The sequence below is a fragment of the Falco peregrinus genome, chromosome 15 (assembly GCF_023634155.1).
Source record: "Falco peregrinus isolate bFalPer1 chromosome 15, bFalPer1.pri, whole genome shotgun sequence".
Classification (NCBI taxonomy): domain Eukaryota; kingdom Metazoa; phylum Chordata; class Aves; order Falconiformes; family Falconidae; genus Falco; species Falco peregrinus.
Window position 1 is genome coordinate 4789201 of NC_073735.1, and position 20485 is coordinate 4809685.

General features: G+C 45.1%; 1 protein-coding gene across 1 annotated transcript in view; it reads left to right on the plus strand.

Moving 5' to 3' along the window:
• Window positions 1–20485, plus strand: part of ARHGAP32 (Rho GTPase activating protein 32) — a 185765-nt gene that overhangs the window by 121333 nt on the left and 43947 nt on the right.

Below are 20485 nucleotides of genomic sequence, written 5' to 3' on the forward strand. Positions count from 1 at the left end.
GATCTTTCTTAAAATGTTATGCAGCCAGCAAGTTGAGTTGGAAAGCTGGTTAACTGGTGTTCTTTTCATCTGTCTTCTCTATTTTAATGATATTCCTTATCTTATACGATTGCTGACTTGATACTTTAAAACAAATAGATGTGATTCAAAAGTTTGACTTTTACTAAGGGAACCGCATTTTATCAGATCTTGTGCTACAGCTTGGAACTTTTGGTTCAGTGGTAAAAAGTCACGAACGCCCAAAGTTATCGCGCACTGCATTCATCTGCGTGCTTCAAAGAGCCGGCGGTTTAGGCGAATCATTTTCTCAGCCGTTGGTATCTGCAGCCTTTGTTATTCCTGGGAACATGCAAATGTATTTGCTAGAATCGGTATCACGAAGATCACTAGCAATTCAAAGCGCTGCAGCAGGTGGTCATTCCATAAATCCACTGTCTGCCTTTTGTTGTTTGAAGTTGGATCTCGAAAAACTGTGAGCAGTCCCCTTCTCTGCCCTCTGCCAGCTAAAGCATGCAGGCAGGGGCAGCTTTAACTCTAAATACAGGCCAGGCTGGTAGATAGAATCATAAGCAAGTGTTTATTATTCAATATGGCTCAGGCAATTAAATGTCATGAGCTGCTAGTGAGTAGTTTCTTGCTATGCTTTAATGAGAGATAATGAAGCAGCATAGATTAATAGATGCGGTTTGGCTTTAACAACACACTAGGGGATGGATTTCCTCTTTCAGTCCTGGGAAATGTTTGTTACAAAGTTGATAGCAAAAGCCCAAGTCCTATTAAAAGTAGCGAGTTGAAAGATACTGCCAAGTCGTGAGGCTGTCCCTCTTGACCTTCCCTGATAGTTGTTCTAGGCATACAATTAAAGCCAAAGGCTCCTCCAGAAGACCACTAATGAGCTTTCAGATGTAAGGATTGCTAGAATGGATGTTGCAGCTGTTCCTGTAATCCTTCCCTGCTCTTCCTGTGCATGCAGAATTTACAGTACCGTTTCTTTGTAGGTTTTTGGTGGCTTTTTTATTTTTTTCTGCCTTGGGAAGTAACAGCACTTGCCTGGTGCAGGCAGAAGTCTGGAAGACTCTTCCTGGGTTGCTGGAGGTTGTGACTTGGTGGGAGCTAGGAGGAGTCAGGGAGGAGGTTCCCACAGTTAGGGCGTGTTGAATGTGGTGTTGGAGGACTCGAGGAACCTATCTGCTGGGAGGAAAAACTGACGTCTGAAATACAGAAGGCCTGAGAAGATGAAGTGGGAGGAAGGGGGTTCAGTTTCCTGGGCTGGGTTACCACACCGCTGGGCAAGCTGAATGCCTGGGCAGCGCCGTCCGGGAAGGTGGCACGTGGGGCGCAATGAGTTGCTGGAGCACCCTGGGCGGCTTACGTAGCACTACTGCGAAATGTGACATTGGATCTTTCCAAGTGGTTCCTCTAGAGCCTCGCTGGGAGTTGCATTGCTGGGATAATGCAGAAGAGCTTGCATTTTCCTCACCTGTATTCCGTGCATTTAGTGCGTTCTAATGTATGGCTTAAACATACACAAGGTATTTCTCCTATGCTTAAATATCCACGTCAGTTCAGTGTCTCCTTTTACCTGTATTTGAAACATCAGGTTGGCTTTTCCCAAGGAATTAAAAACTTTTTTAAAGGGAACCACTTGGAGCTTTTGTCGCTACTCAACATTAGTAGGGTATTTCATCTAGAATTAATGTGGAGCTTTAGATTTGGGCTTGATAAGACATACTTATCAACATGCAAACTTTGTTTTCTTTAATCAAAATGCTATGTGTAGAGAGCATCTAGGACATTTTGTATCTGCAGCGTAAAGCTCTTTGCCATGAAGGAATTTACCAAGACAGAACTTCTTGTGTTGTCTAATTGTCCATAGATTTGGCTGGGTTGAGTAGTCTAATGAAAAGCAGATGGAAAGCAAAGAACTTCCTGCCCTGCGTTTTTATTATTATTTATAATTAGAGGGTTTGATTTGCAGAAGCAATGGGGACAGCATTTTAATAGAACCATAAAATATTGCAGTGGTCTATGATGCAGTACAAATAACGACTGAAGTTCAAATGAAACACGGGGAATGGGAGAGCTGGGCAAACTCTGCTCTTTGAAACAGTATTTTCTTTGACTGCGGAAGTGCACGCTTACACCAGTGACACTGCAGCTGTTGCCTGAAATAAATAAAAGAAAATGGACCATACAGGAAAACTGTCCATTTATTAAATTCTGAAAATTCAAAGTAATAAGAAAGAATATTGGTTTTGCCTTGAGTCACCTCTGAAATAGATTTGACAATGAAGTTTGGACTGTGACAGCTGTCATCTCCCCAAATACTGCTGGGGACAGGTATGCTTGCAGAGATGGATATAGATGTGGGTGCACGCGTGTGCACAAAAACTATCACCTGAAAATTTAAGTCCCTTTCATTATTGCTTAATGAAATTGTTTAGCATTTTCCTTTTTCAAAGTTTGTCTACGTGAGAAAGTCATTCAAGGAGAAGAAGGGGTGCTCGGGAGGTCTCGGACCCGTTGAGTAGCATTTTCCCTTCAGTATTGTACTAAGCCCATCTCTCCATTTTTTTCACGTTCAGTGTTATAAGAAAATGCTCTTTTTCCAGCTGGAATACAAACTGATATCCCAACTGTTTCTATTTATGTAAAAACCACTGTACAGGTCCAGGGTGGGCTCGTCAAACCCCAGATTTCTTGAGCAATTTCCTTTTTTCCCTAAATCCTTCCTGTATCGATAACTAACTAATGATAACTTTTTACCCTAAATTATTATGTTGAATTAACATCTAATATTTTATAGCTAATACCATCTACTGGCAATTTAGCTGAATTTCAGTACTACAATAGATGGCATCAGCTCATATTTATAAAGATTTTTAAAGAGATACAGATAAAGGTTGCATTTGAATTTCAGATACTGATTGAGAAGTGAATCGTTTAAATATTCATTGTGCTGCTTAGGAGAAAAAAGTGAAGGGCTGTTTTGTTTTTTCCTTCTAAGTGAACATTTGGGAATTGCCTGTAGACTGTGGCTGTGTTTACTCTTGTCATTCACTTCTGTCCATCCGTGGCTGGTCTTTTCTGGGAATTGTGTGTATGTGTGTGTGTGTGTTCATTTTGTCCCCACTCATCATTTGGGCATAGTTAACAGTCACAGGCAGCATGTCTCAGCTATCTGTTCCTGTCCCTTCTTTCTCATAATTCTGAATATTTGTAGTTTAACCATATTTAAAATCGCATCTCACGCTTCACCTCATACGTGCAATTTGTTTCATGTCTTTTGCTAACAAATAGCATCTCGCTGGGTACCAAATCTTTACTGCGGTGTGCCTTGGCATGACAATTTGTTTGAAGGTTTCTAAATGTGGTTGCTGCTGGGGAACATCTGGTTTCAGCGGGAAAACAAAGAATAAAGATGCAGTTTGCCGTGGGACAGTTAGAGCTTAAGTGAAGAAATGGGGGATAAGAAGGTAATGTGTCCCTTCCATTTTTTTCAAAGCAATGAGCATTTTTAAAACTTCAGGGCTCATTATCACCAGTTCTTCAGTCTGACTTAGGACAAAAGCGTGAATAACCCCAGCAGCTCTGCCTGACTTCACGGAGGATTTCTCAAATTCCTGTCTCATCCATTCATTTAATTTAGATTTAACAGGTATATGTACTCACATTATGCAACTAAGGACACATTAAAGGGCACACATTGGTATTAAAAGCTGTTGTAAATGAGTAATTTTTTATTAGGCATAAATAACAGATTAATCTGGGTCAATGCACCCAACAAATAATCCACTGAACTTCAGGAAGATAGAAATTTAGGTCTGGATCGGGCAACAGACTCTGTCCTGACCTCCTGAAGACTCTGGTATGGTGCTGAATGAATTAATTTTAACTGCAGAAATGCAAACTGAGCTACATTCATCGTGTTAGAGCTATTGCAGCCGTAACAGAAACTTAAGAGGTCATGCTTGTTTGAAACAGGCTAGTGGCTAATGCCTGGACAAAAAAGATTGTGGTTTGTGGTGTTTTTTTTTAAATAAAAATAAAAATCAGCAAGAGTAAGTTGCAAATAGAACTTTTATTCCACAGACGCCTGGGTTGAACAGCCATTTGAGGCTGGTGAGTGCACGATGTCTTTATTAGCGTTTTTATAAAGACAGTATGGAAACACAAAGTGTGCATAATTGGTACCAGTCTTCATTAATCTTATGTAAACGAACCAGTCGTTTGGCATGCGACGTGCAACTGTCTCATTAAAGCTAAATTAAATGCACATTTTATTGAGCCAAGGCAGGTATCCATTGCCGGTGTGGCGGCAGACAGGGCACAAACACGAACACGCTCAGGCCGCCAAGCGCAGTTCTCGCTGTAGAAGACAGAAAACGTGCTTTCAGATACGACAGACCTCAGGGCCAATCCTTCAAGCAATCCCATTCTCGTAGCTCCTGTGGAGCTCGGGCAGAGCGGTAAGCGGACAAAGGGTGTGGGATGGAAGGTCAACAATGTGAGTGTAAAACCGGCTTCTTCAGGAGGCTTGCACCTGGCTTTGGAACGTGCCGCAGAGATTCCTCCAGGGCTCTGAAGGCCACCGTGACGTGATGCAGGCTCGTGGGCTGGGTGTTCAGCTGGAGGCTTCAGCAGGACGATGCCAACTTGCTTGAACCCCAGCTCCGAGCTGGGCTGATCCGTGGGGAAGTTATTGCCCAGACTTCGTGTTTTCTCTTTTCCATCCAAAATAAAAGCTGACACTTGGGGCTGAGGCAGCAAGAGCTAAGTCTCTGCTTTCTCTGCAGTTAATGATTTTCAGGAAGAACCTTTTGTCAATAGGAAAACATAGCTCTGAGACTTTTTTTTTAAATTATTTTATTTTTTGCATAGAAAGAAAAAATAAGATAAAGCCGTTGTCTGCTTTAGCACCATTCGAAACAGAGGAAAGCTAAATGTGTATGGAACCGAATTACGCCAAATGTAAATTCACAAATCTGGGAGTCGTTTTCTTTTGTCAGTGGTTGGCATTATCCATCTATGTTATGTTACATCTTCCAGCCCTGTTCCTGACTCAACAAAGTACTTAAACATGGGCTTAACCATAAACACATGCTTAGCAGACACTGGAAGCAATGCAAACAAACCCAGTGCTTCGCTGTGTTGCTCAGCAGGGATGGGCCTTGTGCTAAAAGTTCAAACGTACAAAATGTTTGGGCTTTTTTTGAGCTGGGACACACTGGGTGGGGAATTCTTGGATCTTAATGAATTTCCAAAGCGTGTAGGGAATAAAACACCAAACAACTTGAAGGATTGGGTCTGTGGTCCTGTTTTGCGCTGTGTATAGCCTAGCTGAGCTTTTTATGAAATTAACCCATTTTTCAATGGGTGCATGTTTTAACCAACTTCTTTTTGTTTGTTTTTTTTTTTCTTGTTTTCAATTTTATACCTTCCCAGTCTCCCCTGCCCATGGAGCCCGTCCAGCGTCCTGGAGCTACTTCCCCCCTTGTACGTTTTCATTTATTCCTTTTTAATTCTTTTACTCTTTCTATCCCTGTCTTGCTCTCTGTGTGTCTCTTTTTTTTTTTTGTTTCTTCTTCTGCACTTGCAAGTCAGTAGCACTGATGCTTTGAAAGATGTTCAGGGAAACCAAAACAAACCTTCAGTCTAACATGCCTTTTTAAGAGCTCTTTGGACATGAAGCAATACAGCAGGGAAACAAAGAAACTGATTCAAACTCTGTTGGAGATGATTGAATCAATTTTGAATCAATAAAACTATAACTGAAAGAAATTAAGTGCCAGACAAGCGAATACAAATGTCAGCTTGAAAGAAAGAGAAGTTAAAAATGGTTGATGGAGAGGAATGAAACATGGCTCTGAAAGTTTTTTAGAATTTGAAAATCTGCAGAAGCAAAGATGCCTTTATTTTTTTTCTTTTTTTCTTAAATCAGAAAATGCTGTTTGTGCTTAGCATCTCACAATGCCCAAAGTGAAAACTGTCAAGCTGTGTGGGAGCAGCTTCATTATCCGGAGTCCTGCTTTGTGTTGCCATGGTCTTTTCTGGATCCTGCTAGTGCTATTCTAAAACTCATAGCAGTAACCGAGCATCAGTAAAACTGGTGGCTGTTTCTGTAGATTTAACATTTTTTACAGCACATTTACACATATCGACTCCCCCTGGGATGTTGTTTCGATTTCATAAATCAGTCTTAAAACTGGATATGCAAATACTGTAGATAGATATATGTAACAAAATAGATAATATGTGTGCATATATATTTTTCTTTTCCCCATGCACGTACACGCTTCCAGCCCCTTGGCATCCCCTCGTAACGTGGGAAACGGGCACGTCGTTCCCATTCATGATACTTCCCCCGGGAGAAGAATGTGGTTTGAGAGCAAAATTCTGGTTTCTTGTGTGAAGACTCACCTTCCTGAGCATGTGGCAGCATTACCAAACGCTCTCCAGGCGGAGAGGAAGGGGAGGACGGGGTTTGTATCTCAGGTGTGATCACAGAGAGGGTGTGAGGTGAGGCTTCTTCCCCGGCACGTATCCAAACCAACGACAAAAGCCAGGGAATATAGAAACTGGGGTAGAGTTTTTAAGAAGGAGGGTAAAAAATTATTGCTACGCCTGGCTATACCCGCTGATAAATAATTCAACCTGCCAAAAAGTTTGGGAGGAGTCAGAATAGTTGTCACAAATAGAGAAATTGGGAATGCTTGTAAGATCCAAGGAGTTTCATTTGGACATACAGGTATGGAGAAAAGATTTTTCTTAGTTTTTTCCCTCTTTTATAGCCAAGTTCCTTGAATCCATGAGCCCTTCAAAGATGCAATTCCTGCTAAGGCTCAGTAGCAGTTAACATCAGATAATAAAGGCAGAGTTGGGGGTTTTGCCCCTTTTCGACATGAAAACAAAGAACATTTCTGGTTCCTTAATGCAACCTGAAAGGTTAACATTCAGTCACTCTCCTTTTTGAGCTGTTTGTGAGAAGGAAGACTTCCACACTAGAGCAGCTATAGTGTTTCTGCTCAAAGGTATGAGGCTTATTAGTGGTTCTGCTTGTTTTTCATGTGAAATTAATTTCTTTTGACAGCCATGCCCCTCTGTGAGTCATGTAATTGCAACAGAGACTAGAAATTTGGCTGTCGCGGCACACGGAGCACCGCTGGAGAGATCGTGTGCCACATCCCTCACATGCCTGAGCACTCCTCTGTGGTCTGCACTGGTGGAGCTTGTTTATAGTATCTCTCTGTACCAAAGATCATGGTTGCACATTATAAGTAGTTTAGGAAAATGCTTTCTGTATTTTTTAAGTAGGGAATCCTCGAGGTCCTGTTCAGGCTTCGCTGGCGTTAGGAGGAAGTTACCTTCTGGGCTCACGAAGCAGTTTTTAGACACTGAAGTTCTTTTTTGGCCCTCAGCTTCCGCAGATGAAACGAGCTGAGATCAAAATAAGGAGGCAAGGGCTGAAATATGTTTTTGAAACTGGGACAGAGCGCCTCTGAAAGTGAGCTCTAAATCTTTAGTCTCCCAACCATACCAAACACCATTACTGTGCAAGTTCAGCTATAAAATTACTGATTCTTCCACTAGCATTTGGCAACCTAAAATGAGATCTGTTTTCTACAATTTTTTTTAACTCTTCACAGTGAAAACTCCGTTTACAGTAATACATGCACATAATCTGTGTGTTTGCACTGGAATTGAGAATTAGACTGCCTAGACTGTGGTCACACCTGAGCCAGCTTTAAGCCCAGTTGTTCAGGTAGCAGTAGCATCTACCTTCTTCCTCGGCAGCTCGAATTTTCTCAGGATTTGGGTGTTTACTTATCTTGTTTCATCTCACCTCATCTTTTTTGCTATTCATCCTGCAAGTTTGTCATGTCACTTCACTTAGACTTCTTTTTGCACGTAGACATTGCTAGTGAAGAGTCTAGACCAAGCCAGAGAAGCAACACCTTAGAATGCAGAACATTGACATCGGGATTTCTCTAGCACTGTTTCTCTCATTTCTCTCTCTGCAAATTAAATTGTTAGTCTCCTGCAGTTTGTTCCAGGGGATATTTTAATTTAACTTTGTCCTTTCTCTTGCCTCCTGCCTGTCCCTCTGCCCTCTTCCCACCTGACCTTAATTACGTGCAGATTTGGAGATGGATAGTGTAAAGCCAGGTTCTGCATATGTTACAGAGGCTCTGAACCAGTCCCAGCTGAGCTCAGGTAGAGCCCGTTACGTACAATTAGTGTCTCAGTGTCCTAACCAAGTCTAACGCTGTACGTGATACCAATAACCATTTACTAACACCCTAGGTTTGGTTACAGACACTAGGTGTAGTTAAAATTGTTTATTATTCTTTTTGTTATATGTATTAGTATCTGTTGGCTAGAAAAAACGATGCCTGATGCTAAGAATCTGCCTTCTCACAGGCAGATTTTTCTGCAAGTGATTTCATTCAGTGAGTCCAAATCTTAAGAGTACTGCTTAACGTGAACTGGGTCTTGCATCGTGAATGCTTTGCAGGATTGGTGGCTACGTGGTTATTAGTTGTGTATCATAAACTGGCTGATTCCCCCCACACCTCCCCGCTGACTTTCTAAATTTAAAGTGTTCTTCCTTTCCCAGGCTTTCAATTTTTGCCTCAGATATATCCAAAGAGTGTGCCAAACCCTATTTGACCATGTTCTGGAGGAAAGAACTTGCTTGAGTAAGAGAGAAAAGAAATGTGGTTAAATACTATAGTTTTATGGCAATGTAAATGACCCAAATGTGTACCCAGTTGCACGGTGATAGCAGAAAACAACTGCGTTGTGTTGTCATTGTCATGACAACGTTGCTATAGCTTTTCAGAACTAGCATTAGGTAAAATTAAAGCGTTCCAGTGGAACTAAGGAACCGAGATCCATCTCGGGTACATTTTATGTACTTAAACAATTTGATTGTCAGTTATTGAGAGTTATTTGACAACAGACATTTCAACGTGTTTTTCCTTTGTTAAATCATATTTGGACTTTTGGTTTTGTGGATCTCCTAAGGGCTTTGAAAGAAAATCCAAGTGGAATTTCAGGAGAGACAGAGTAGCAAACTGTGTGAGCTTTGTTTTCCAGCAGGCTGGATCAGGGCTTTACAGCAAGGCAGGTGACGCTGTATTTCTTGCAAAGTGTTCAGGCGTGTTGTCCTCTTATATCCCTGTTTCATCTCGTCCTTTTGTATCAAGGTTGAAATGAATTTGCAGGGTAACTGTACCTTCCGTAGAGATCGTGCCAATCTATTCTTTGGGTAAAATGAATAGGTTAATGGTTATTTGATATTGAAGTGATGCTAATAAATACAGCCAGTCGGAGCTCACTTGGGTCCTGCTGTACACAACACTGGTATTATGTTCCAGCTTGTTAAGGAGGTTAATGCTTATGCAATTTGGTGATTTTAAGTGCTTGGTAAGTGGCAGGCATCTTTTCTAGTTAAATTTCAACTGATTCCAAATCTTCTTGTGGTTGCCTATGTGTAAAGCACTGCCTCTGCTGAAATCCTTGTCTGTATTTCCCTTGTTACCTTGTTCCATTGACTGTAAAGTCACCAAAGGTGGATTCATTTCTGTCTTACTCCCGCAATAAGTGTTGGATGCTTGCTTTAAAAAAAGAAAGAAAAAAATAAATATTGGTATCATTTTGCTGGTAGTTTGCATCTAGGATACATTAGGAATGCCAAACTTTTGTCTTCCATAATTGTGTTGTATTGCTAGCTTTCGTGCAGTGAATTCTGATAAAGTACTTACTTAATCTGAATTGCTTTGGTAATTACCTGGTTTTAGGAGAAGGGGATTTATCACGGAGAGCACCCAGACTACATACAGCTATAAGACATGCTATTGCAGTGGTTAGCTTTCTAAGTCAAAGTATATGTTCAGAATTGTAGTTTAAATCAGAACTGCAGCAGCATTTTCCTGTTTTTCATTTCCTTGGAGTCTTCCTTTCTCCTTCCTCTCCCTCCTTTGTTTCAAGTGATTCTTCCCCCTTCTTTTTTTCCTTCCTGTGTTTTGGCAGAAATAGAAAGGGACAAGAACTGTGGGCTGGCCTGTGGAAATGCTGCTATATACAGCATTCATCTGGTCTTCTATGAAAGTCACACCATAAAATCTGTGATTCTGCTGGAAAAGAACGAGTTTGGGAGAACAGCTCCCTAGAAGCCTGTGTGCTAGGAACAGATACTGACAGAAACTCTGAACGATAGATCCTGTGGTCACTGGGCAAGTGCGCGTGGGTGTGTACGATGGGCATCCCAACAGCAGCGACATTTGTCCTGCCCTGGGTACCAAAGAGTCACCATTCAACCCTCTCTGGGGGAGTGAATTTGGCTAAAGTAGAATTTTGCTTCAGCAAGCCAAGCAGCATCGAGCCGTGTGTTTTGTTCTGCTTTTTCAGCAGCAGTTTGGGAGAAGCAACCAGGCAGGGCCCTGGACCTGGCCCTGCTGCTGCAATGCTCCCTGCCCCTATGGGGCACAGCAGCCCCTATGGCTTTCCCCACCGCCAGCCATTGTGGCACGGCAGTTCCAGTCCAGTTTGTGCAGCTGAAGCTGCAGACTCTCTTCTAAATGCATGTGCCTTTTGCAAGAGGGCAAGTTTTTGATGTTTTCATTTCACGCTGCGTGAAGAGCCACCTGAGGATTACCGAGGTTACTCCATAATCTGTCATTTTAGGAAGCTGCAAGAGAGTTGCAGGTAAAGAGAGTTGCAGGTACATATGGATGCAGATGCCAGTGAACAGCAGTTTTGGGAGGCCTCTACCAAACTGGGACAAGTACTGGGTTTACGTGGGGAGTAAAAAAAGTTCTCAAAGTTAAAAAGCGTCAAATATTTTTTTCTGCATGCTGCAATGAACCTCTTGACTGTGAGAACATATTTTTATATGCAACTTGCTTTTGAATTTAGCCTTCAGTGGCAAATCTGAAATACTTTTCGTGTCTGCCTAAATAAGATCTATACCTCTTGGTTAGCTCCGAAGTGAGAGACGAGCAAGAATTTTTTTTAAGTATTTCAAGGAAGTTCCTAAGGATACATAGAATCAGAAAGCCAATGCATTTTTTTTTCTCCCTTCTTAATCCTTTAATCCTTTAACAGTGCAGATGTTTTCTGACAGTAGTAGTAAGAAGCAAGCATGTGTTTCAGCAATATTTTTTAAGCACCGGTGTTCTTACCCACAGACTCTGTTACGGAGTTTTAGGTGATGTTTGTAGTTGATGCAGTGTTTGCAGTCTGAACAAATAGCTATTTTTGTAGCACTTCTTAGGTGCTATGGAAACACGTCTTGATGGTAATCAGGTATTTGTGAGTAAATTGGTTGAGTTTTTTCTTCAAGACGCCTGGATTTGCAAGTGTGGAGTTTTCCTTGTAGGAGAAGGGAGGTGGGTATTACTGCTGTGTCCGAAAGGTCCGGGGGAAGCAGGGCCAGAGGAAGCTTGGCAGGGATGGAGATGCCATAGCTGGGGGGAAGACAAGGATAGAAGCCTGGATTAAACCAAAAGGGCACCTAGTGACCCAGGATGAAGGGAAGGATACACTTTGGTTCTGCAGGTTTTTGGTGTTTTGGTGTGCTTTTTTTTAAATTTTCTTTTTTCTTTTCTTTTTTTTTTTTTTACTGAAGTAAAGACAGTTTTCTAATCTGTGACACCTGCTGGTCTAAGCCCTCCCAGCCCCCAAGAAGGGGGAACCTCTGTAATTTCAGAACCAAGTGCCACCTGTGCGCAAGCAAGTCATTTACAGGGCTAAGGTATTGCACCAGGGCATCGCCTCGTACCCTGTGCAGTCAGTCGCACAGGTGCACACTGAGAAAGGTGATTCTCTGATGCCCTTTTGGCTTCTTCGTACGGTGTCAGTAGCAGCACAGGTGCAGGGCATCGGTGAATGGGGCCTCTGTCTCCAACCCCAGGCCAGATTGGCACTAACGTTTTTTCCTGGTGCAGCTGAGTCTGTTCTTCATTATGCAAACGATTGCACCCAGAGCTGAGGCAGCTTATCTGCCAAAAAGACCCCCAACAACCCCAAACCAACAAAACACCCCTAAACACCCAGTTGGGGTGTAGGCAGAGCTGTCCTGGCAGAAGAGCCCTTCTCTCAGCCTAGGTTATCCCGAGGAGAGCAGCAGGGCTCTGCCAGCTGCGGGACACGTATCACCATGTCCTGCGGGTGTAATTCCAGCGCTGGGAATCAGCCTTGAGCCACCTGAAGTCACAGGGAAATGCCTGAAACACAGGTAGGAGGAAGAGATGGATTAATTTCTGTATTCCCTGTGGTGCAATTTCTTCCTTGTGTGTGGTCACTCACAGCCTCTGTGGCTTTTCTGAAGAATTTGAATCCATAGACAGTAGCTTCAGGCTTCCCGCATTTTGACAGGTACTTTTCTGGCAAGCCTTGGCTGTGTTTCCTGGGGAATTTTAATTGGAAAAGAAAACGAACAAGCATGGCGTATGGATGTCTGCACAGTCTGCATGCATCCCGGCAGAACTAATTCCATAGTTCTGTGTATCACGTAGGTAAGAAAGAGGTGTGTTAGTGTTTCTGTTAGGGAAACACGGATGGCGTTTGGGGCTGGCATGCTTAACCTTTTTGGGGAGGCTGAATCCACCAAAATAGGACTACTTGTGAAGTAAAACAGTAAAACTTGGCTGAGGGCAGGGGTGTTGGAGGCACCAATGCACTATTAATAACGCCAGCTTTCTTTTCACATGTTCTGTGCTTCTTTCTCACTCTGCCTGCTCTCCACCTATTCAGGTTGGGGGGGGTGTGTATGTGTATTATTTTTAAGCTAGATATTTTTTCCTTTCTCACAAGCTCTGTCAAAAAATGGGACTTAACTCTAATAATAGCTGGCTTGAGCAAAACTGCAGTTATGTGAAGAGCTTTGAAATCATGGAGAAAAGGTAGTTTGTTCTGCTCGGCTTTTCCTCTTCTTTTCTCCTGAATAATTCTGTAAATTAGTGTGGGAGCTGAGTTGTGGCTTAGAAATATTTTCAGGCAGCTTTAACTTTAGCTGATAGCACACAGCTCTGATCTCGTCTTGCATAGGCATATGGTTTATCAAGGGTCATGCCAGTGCCTATCTCAGATCTCCAATTAAAACCTGGCCCTGTTAAGTTCGCAAAGGCTGAGCAGCTCAACCAGCATCTCTCTGTATGTGGAGGAGGGTGCTTGGGTTCTCACTCCATCTGGCCATCGCTCCGATGCCCGTAGGGATCAGTGCTGTTGCTACATCTGCAAGAAAGTGTCTGTGTGAAACTATAAATTAATGTAAAAAGTGGAGAATATATGCTGGCAGATCTGTAGGGATTGGCTTTCTCGGGAGGTCTTGGTTTGGGCACAGCTATGGTGTGTGTTTGGGAGGATCCTTGAGTTAACACGTAGAAAGGCATCTTGTCTGCTGCTTGGGCAAGATCTGCAGCATTTTCCACCAGAAATCCTCCACAAGCGAGAACTCCTCTGCCCCTCTCTGCCTCTCCATCCCTCTCTGTCCTCCCTCCTTTTCTGCCCCTCTCCCTGGTAGTGAATTTAGCTGCTGCAAACTGCAGATCGTAACATTACTCTGGCCTTTAGGACTTGCTTTGCTAGCTCATGAATCAGCCTGTGTCTGTGATTAATTCAGAAGCCTTTGCTGATCTGAAGTTTCATCTGCTGGATTTCATTTAAGAGCTTGTGTCAGTGCCGCGCTCATTCTTCTTCAGCGTTTAATCCTGTAACTGCGGTGGGAAGCTTGCATCAAATTCTTTGACTTGTTCTCATGGGAACTTGCTTTTGCTAAAGGAAAGGCAAGCGAAAGCCCTCTGTTACCCACTTGGCTATGTATTACAACATTCCTAACTGTTTTTTTTTACCTTTGTAAATGGAATACTTGGAAGATTTTTCTTGCAAACCTACCTGGACAGCCTTGGCAGACCATGGCTACATCCACCAAAAGAGCAGGTCACCACATGATTGGCCAGGTACTGTGTGACATGAGATACCTTTATGTCAAACCTGGTTTCTGTGAGTTCTGTGAATCAAATTAAATAATTTTCAGGTTATACCCATGGCGGTCTATTGCATGGTGTGCTGTTCTGTTAGGGTTTTTCCAATCTCCCGGTCTGCTTTCTTCAATAATCTTAGTTCTCCCCCAAACCCTTTTTTAAAAAAGGGGTTTTTTGTTTATTTGGGGTGTTCTTTTTTTGTGTTTTGAGAGTGTTTTGATTGCAGGATACATCTAGCTGAGTAAGAAGCAGCACTGAAAAATACTGGCTGGCTAAGTTCTAATAATGACTTGGAGCTTCCTTCAGTGGTTAAATTGGCAAAACCAGAAAGCGGAAGAAGCTATAGGGTATGCTAATTTTTTAGGTTACTCTGCCTTCCCAATACTTCTATCTGAAATAACTTTTGGAGTGTAGTATAAAGTTTAGAATGCTTTAAGGATTGAAGCGTGTGGATGGAGCCTTTTTGTCTATGATTTCAAATGCTTGGGCTTGTTAGCTGTGCTTAAAAGATAAACATTCATCATCTACCTCTTCTGCTCCACTGCAAGCTGATGAACACATAAATAGCAGAAAATGCATCTCTTTTGCTTGCTTTTGTTCCTTAAAATTGTCTGGCAAAAGAAATTAGGAACAGAAAATGAGACGCACATGTGAAGATGATTTTATTTTCAATCAAATATTCAGAAAAAGCAAGAGGACATCCCAGCACTGTTGGGTACAGTGGAGGGCAAAGATCCCCTGCCTAGGGCAGAGCCCATAAGCTCCAGAGCCAGAGGCCTTACCTCCGTGTGGTGACATGAGCAAGCTCTTCAGCCGTGATGCAGTGCCGTGCCAAATGCGGGCTTCTTGTTTCCAGGTGCAGCAGAACCACATCCCTGCTCGCTCAGGTTTCATTCCTAAAAGAAAGGTGCTTTGTGACAAGCATTAAGTATTTTGCTTTACAGAAAACAAAGTGCAGGTGGGGGAAAGGTGCGCCGTTGTACGCCACGTAGTAAAATATCTCCTCGAGCACTATAGATCATCAGAGCAATAATTTTCAAAGGTAATACCCGAATCTGCTGTTGAGGGAGCTCTGTATCACGGGTGATGCAGCTCATGTGTTCCTGCTCTGATTAGCAAAAAGAGGATTGTGCAATCTCTGGCCCTGGTTTGAAACTCTGCGCTGGCAAGTGTGCGAACCACAACAGTCTGTCACAGCGCCGTTAATCAGCTGTGTAGGATTCTGCCTGCCCCAGCCTGGCCTACATTAAAAAGCAAAAAACCTAACCAACCTGATGTAGGGACCCAACACATCCTGGTGGGTTTGGGTAGCTCACTGCTCTGCAGTCCCGTGTGCTGGTTTGCTCTTTTGAATTGTCGTATGTGCATTTTTGTGCGTACATTTTGGATAGCGTTGCTTCCCATTTGTGTTGGGATTTTACTGAGTTTTGCCAGTGGGTTTGGTAGGAAGAACACTCCTGGAACAGGGAACTGGTATCAGGAAGAAGGTTTTGTATTCAGAATTGGACATATAGAACCAAATTGAGGAGTCATGCTTGGCTGCTAAGGAAAAAAGTAATGTGATAGTATGATCATTGTCCAAGCAAAACAATTCCAGTAATAAATACCAAGCTGGAGAAGAAGCATTATTTGGAGAGATGAGTCAGCAAACAATTTTGAAAATAACACATATCCTTGAGGAGAAATTGTGCACCTCAAAATAAATGAGTTTTACCCTCCTGATCAGCAAGATGTCTGCATAAATAGATGCAGATTCCTCTTTAATCCTTCTGACCCTGAGGTTGTCCAACTTACCTAGTGAGCCTGCATGTTAAAGTGTGTGACAGCAATTACTGAGATTGATAAACTGCAGCACAGCCTCATATGAACTGAGGAGCTTGGGGTCAAATGGAGCTTGCTGGTTAAACACAGCATCACCAGTATTTATCCCTCAAGCCTGCGATAAACGCAGGTAACGGCACCAGCTTTACCGGCCCTAGAAGGCTGCAGGGCTTGGCTGAGGTTTCCTGAGCCCTGTGTCCCCGCTGCTGGGTGCTGGCGTGGGCACGGCGGGGACGATGCCACGGCTGGTGGCACGCTCGAGTTCTGGCGTGTTCTGCTTTCTGCTCCGGGGTGTGCTGGGCTGCTGATACAGGTGATTTTTGGAGCTGAGCTGTAAGCGAGGATGCTGTTAAAATGCTCTGTGTCGTTTTGCTTTGTTTCTAAAGAGCAGAACTCCTAAAGAATTTTTAATTGAGTTTGTTTCCGGTGATCTGATTGATGTGGCCACGAACTGTGCTGGTTAGCAGCCACGTGGGGGGGAGGGGGGGGGTAATTTCTTTAGCACTGTAATTAGATTGACAGAACGGGCACTCTCCGTGCAGAGTGAGGGGACAGATGGGCTCATGTGCACATGGCCCAGCCTCTGTCCAGTGTGGCCGCGCTTCCACTGGAGCGTTCAGGCGTGCTCAGCGTCTGTCCCTTCCTTTGGGCCTGTTAGCACGGTGGGCGCAAGGCTGTGCAGTGGTGAGTGGCGGGGGGCCTGCAGACGTGCCCCTAAACTGTGAAAACGGGGCTGTGGCCCCCACTGTGGCGTTCGGGCGTGACGGTGCAGCCTAGCGCTGTGCAAGGAATGAGAAAGCCCTGGATAAACTCGAGGGCACCCGTCCTGAGCCCCTTCTGCGCGCCCGCGTGTTTTCCTTGAGGAAGACCAGGAACCGCAGGCCCGGGTCCGGCCCGGTACCGGCGGCTGAGGCGAGGCCGGGGCTGTGCTGAGGGAAACCGCAGCCGAGCCTGCCCGGCTGAGCGGTGCGGCCTCCTCCCTCTGCGGCCCCTCGCCCATACTGGGGAGGCTGTGGGGAGCCCGGGGCCGGTGTCCCCCCTCCCCTCAGCCCGGTGCGTGTCCCCGTCCCCTCTGCCCAGCCCGGCGGGTCCCCTCCGCCCGGTGCGTGTCCCCCTCAGCCCACCGGTGCGTGTCCCCCTCCCCTCAGCCCGGCGCGGCGGCTCCCCCCAGCCCCCCGGCCCGCAGGTGCGGCGGGTCCCGGCGGCCGCTCTCCGCTCCGGGCAGGCTGCGGCGGGGCCGGGGAGGTGCGGGGGCGGCCGAGGCGGAGCTCCGGGACACACGGAGGCGGTGGCAGCGGGCCGGCGGGGCACGGGCACCTGCGGGAGGTGGAGCGGGGCCGGGCCGGCCGGGGAGGGGCCTGGCGGCACCGCAGAGGCGGCCGGCACCCTCCGCACCTCCCGGCGGAGCCGCCCCGCCTGCCGCTGAGCCCGCCTCGGGCAGGGGCGGGCCCAGCCGGGCCGGAGACCCCCGGGCTCGGCGCTGGGGCCGGGGGAGCCAGTCGCGGACAGCGCGGGAGGTGCTGTGGCTGCGCCCGGGCGCGGAAGGTAAGCGAGGCCCCTTATGTCGTGTGTCGTCCCCGTGTCCCCCCCCCGCATTAGCGTCTTTCTTATGTAAGACTTGAGGAGTATTTTTAGGTTCCTGCGCCCACTTGTTGCTTAGTAACTTGCCAGCTATTGAATTTGCGGTTTTCGAGCATTAACGCCTTCGAAATGAAGATTTTTCCTTCCTGGTAGCGGTGGGCTGGGCGAGGTGCCGGGCCCGGCAGCACCCCCCTTACCACCACCGCTCCGGCGTGGGGCCGCTGTGGGTCGGGAGCCCGTGGCCGTGCTTTTAGCCAGGTGAAAAAAATACCTGATCGTGAACAATTCGCAGCGATGGCCTCTCATCTGGCACCCTGGCTGCTGGTTGTGGAGCTGTTTGTTCCTGCGGTGAGGGGAGACCCTCGGGGATCGGCTCCTGTGGGCAGGTTGCCTGGCTTGGCGGTTGGCATCTCTTGCCAACCGAAGACTGATTAAATTAATGCCGCATACTTCCCCCCAGCCTTGCTAATTGTTTTACTTCTGGTTCCCTTTTGCTCATCTCCGACTTCGGGTTTTTATTGCACCTTTCGACTCACAAGGTCTGTAGTTGTAAACTGTTTTATTGGACTTAGTCTAGGGTCATGGGTGTGTAGCAAGCCGGGGCTGTTAAAGGGAGTCTCTTTCATGCCTGGGATGATTTGTGTGAGGATTCCCACCCACATCCCAGGGAAGGAGGAATTTCAGCTTGCGGGCCCCCTCCGGCACATACACTGGCCTTGGGGTTGCAGAGATGTGAGAGCGATGCTTCCTGCTCAGATTTATACCTAGCTCCCAAAGAGGCAGCTGACAGATGGGAATGTCTAGAATTTGAATTTCAATAGGTTTTTGCATATCACTTTATCTTTTTGTTTTCCCTCCCTCCCCAGACTGGCACTGGGAAGACATAGGGTGCATTCCTAAGCGTTAATATTATTGATGCTGTTGATGGGGAGAAGGGGGCTTCCTGTTTAAAAATGCTAGTCCTTTGTGTGCTGGAGCCCCGGGGCAGTGAATGCACACTCTGAAAAATAAAATTCCCAGGGAGAGTAGTTACCGTGATCACAGTAGACACTTTGCAAGAAGCCATGGCTCGTCTGTTCATATTTGTTCAGAAAACCTCCTAGAAGCTATAGTCCATTTTAAGGACTAAATGCCCTGCGGGATCTTATTATTTATGACAGGGAAGACAGGATGCCTTCCCTTTCCACTCTTCCTCAACCTCCTTTGTTCTGGGCACCACACAGGCATGATAAAAGAGTCTCATTTGAAATCAAAGCTCTGAACTGGTAAGATAAAGGGAAAGAATAAAGCAGGCAAAACAATACAATATCTGCATTCCTAAGTCTTAGAAAGCAGATTTGGTTCGCCTCAAATCCCCTAATGTATTGGGCCCAATTTTCATTTTCAGTAAAGCTTTTTTACCCTTCTTGAGCTGTGTAAGGAGGACATATAGGAAGATGTCATTTCCATCCTCTTTAAAGCTATTGTGTCCTGCCCGTGCTGTATAAAGTGACTGCAGTGTGAGCGAGGCTCATGGCCGTTGTCTTCAACATTGTTTCCACTCCAGGTGAGTGGAAATTTTGCTTCTAAAGGCAGAATCATCTTGAGGCTTAATGCAGGTGTTAATAGCTAAACAGTTTAGAAAGTCGGGTTTATAAATAGAGAAAGAAGCAGAATGATACCAATCTTGGAAGAGTAGCTCACTGTAATTTGAAAGTAACTGGTCTGGGATGTAACAGCTGCCCTCTGGCTAGTAAAAATGGAGATAGGCATCTTTTGTGAAGGGATTGGGACAGCAGCAGCAATGTTACTTGTCATACTGGGAGTACTGCGAGCTTTGGAAGAGTCTGTATGCTGAGGATTAAAGTAACGTCTGTGCCGTGTAGCTGAAGAAATGGGAGGTAGTGTGCTTTGGCCCGAGTGTCCGCCTTATTCCAGGTGGATTGCTTATGTTTGTTTCCTGATGGAATAAAAAGGTTCCTTCCCAATGTCTTCCTAAGGCCTTGCGTAAGAGCAAACACCCGCTCCCTCCAGGATTGGTCTCCATCTGCCAAACTCCTCGTTATTCAACTTTTGCTGTTTGTTGATTCATGTCAGATCTTTTTTCGTTGCTTGCCTCCTCCCACCACCCAAGCTGGAGCGTGCTGCCATGCAAAACTGGAGTAACTTGACTGCCGCAGTCACTCCGGTTATCCTAGTTTAGCTAATGTCAGGATTGGGCTGAAGCGTTATTTGTCTTTGAGTGACTAGTGAAAGCTCTGGGCTGCGTGCGTGTGTCCAAAGTACTTGATGTTATTCAGGGTTGGCTTGGGTTGCTGTCAAGTTTTTGGAAAATCTCCTGCAGCACTGCTACCATTTGTAGCAGAGGTAGAAATAGTGTGGGTGAGGCTCAAGCAGCCGTGCTGCAACTTCGTTTAGACTGTTTCGAAGCCGTTTGATCAAGGGAAGAAGGATACTGCATGCAGCCTATGGCTGGTGTTTGAATAAGGGAGGGCGAAGGCAGTTTGCCTTCACATAAGTATGAGTTGGAGAACAGTCGATTCTTGACTTCTCTGAAGGTATGGCAGCTGTAGACAGGACAATAAATATTTGGTTTAGATTGTATTAAAGGGAGGCTGAGGTCAGCCATTAAGAAACTCCATCTGTAAGGATAGCTAGGCTAGCAGCTCAAGTAATTACCAACAGAAAATGGGTGGCATTTTTATCACTGGGGACTGTTGATTTGGAGAAACTTCGGGTAGAGATGGCTGAGGTACAGTTGAACCTGCGCTGGTATCGTCTGATGGCATCTTGGCTCTTGAGTGTTATCCTCTCTGTTCCATATCTGCAAGTATTGGGAGAGTAATACACACTTAGCAGCTTGATCTTGATGCTTACTTGATTGTCCATGCTGATGCTTACCTGGTTGTCCTTAATGCTGCTGCCCCACTTGAGGTTCAAGATAAGAAATCTGCTAACCGGTGACACCTTCCATGGGACACGGTGCACCCACCACCTTTGGGCTTGGTCTGAAATAGGATTTTTTCTCAAACTATACAAATTGTGTAAGTATTAGACATGCTTTTAAGTTACAGTATCATGTTCTCTTTACAGCAAATTTAGCGTGACGTAAAGAC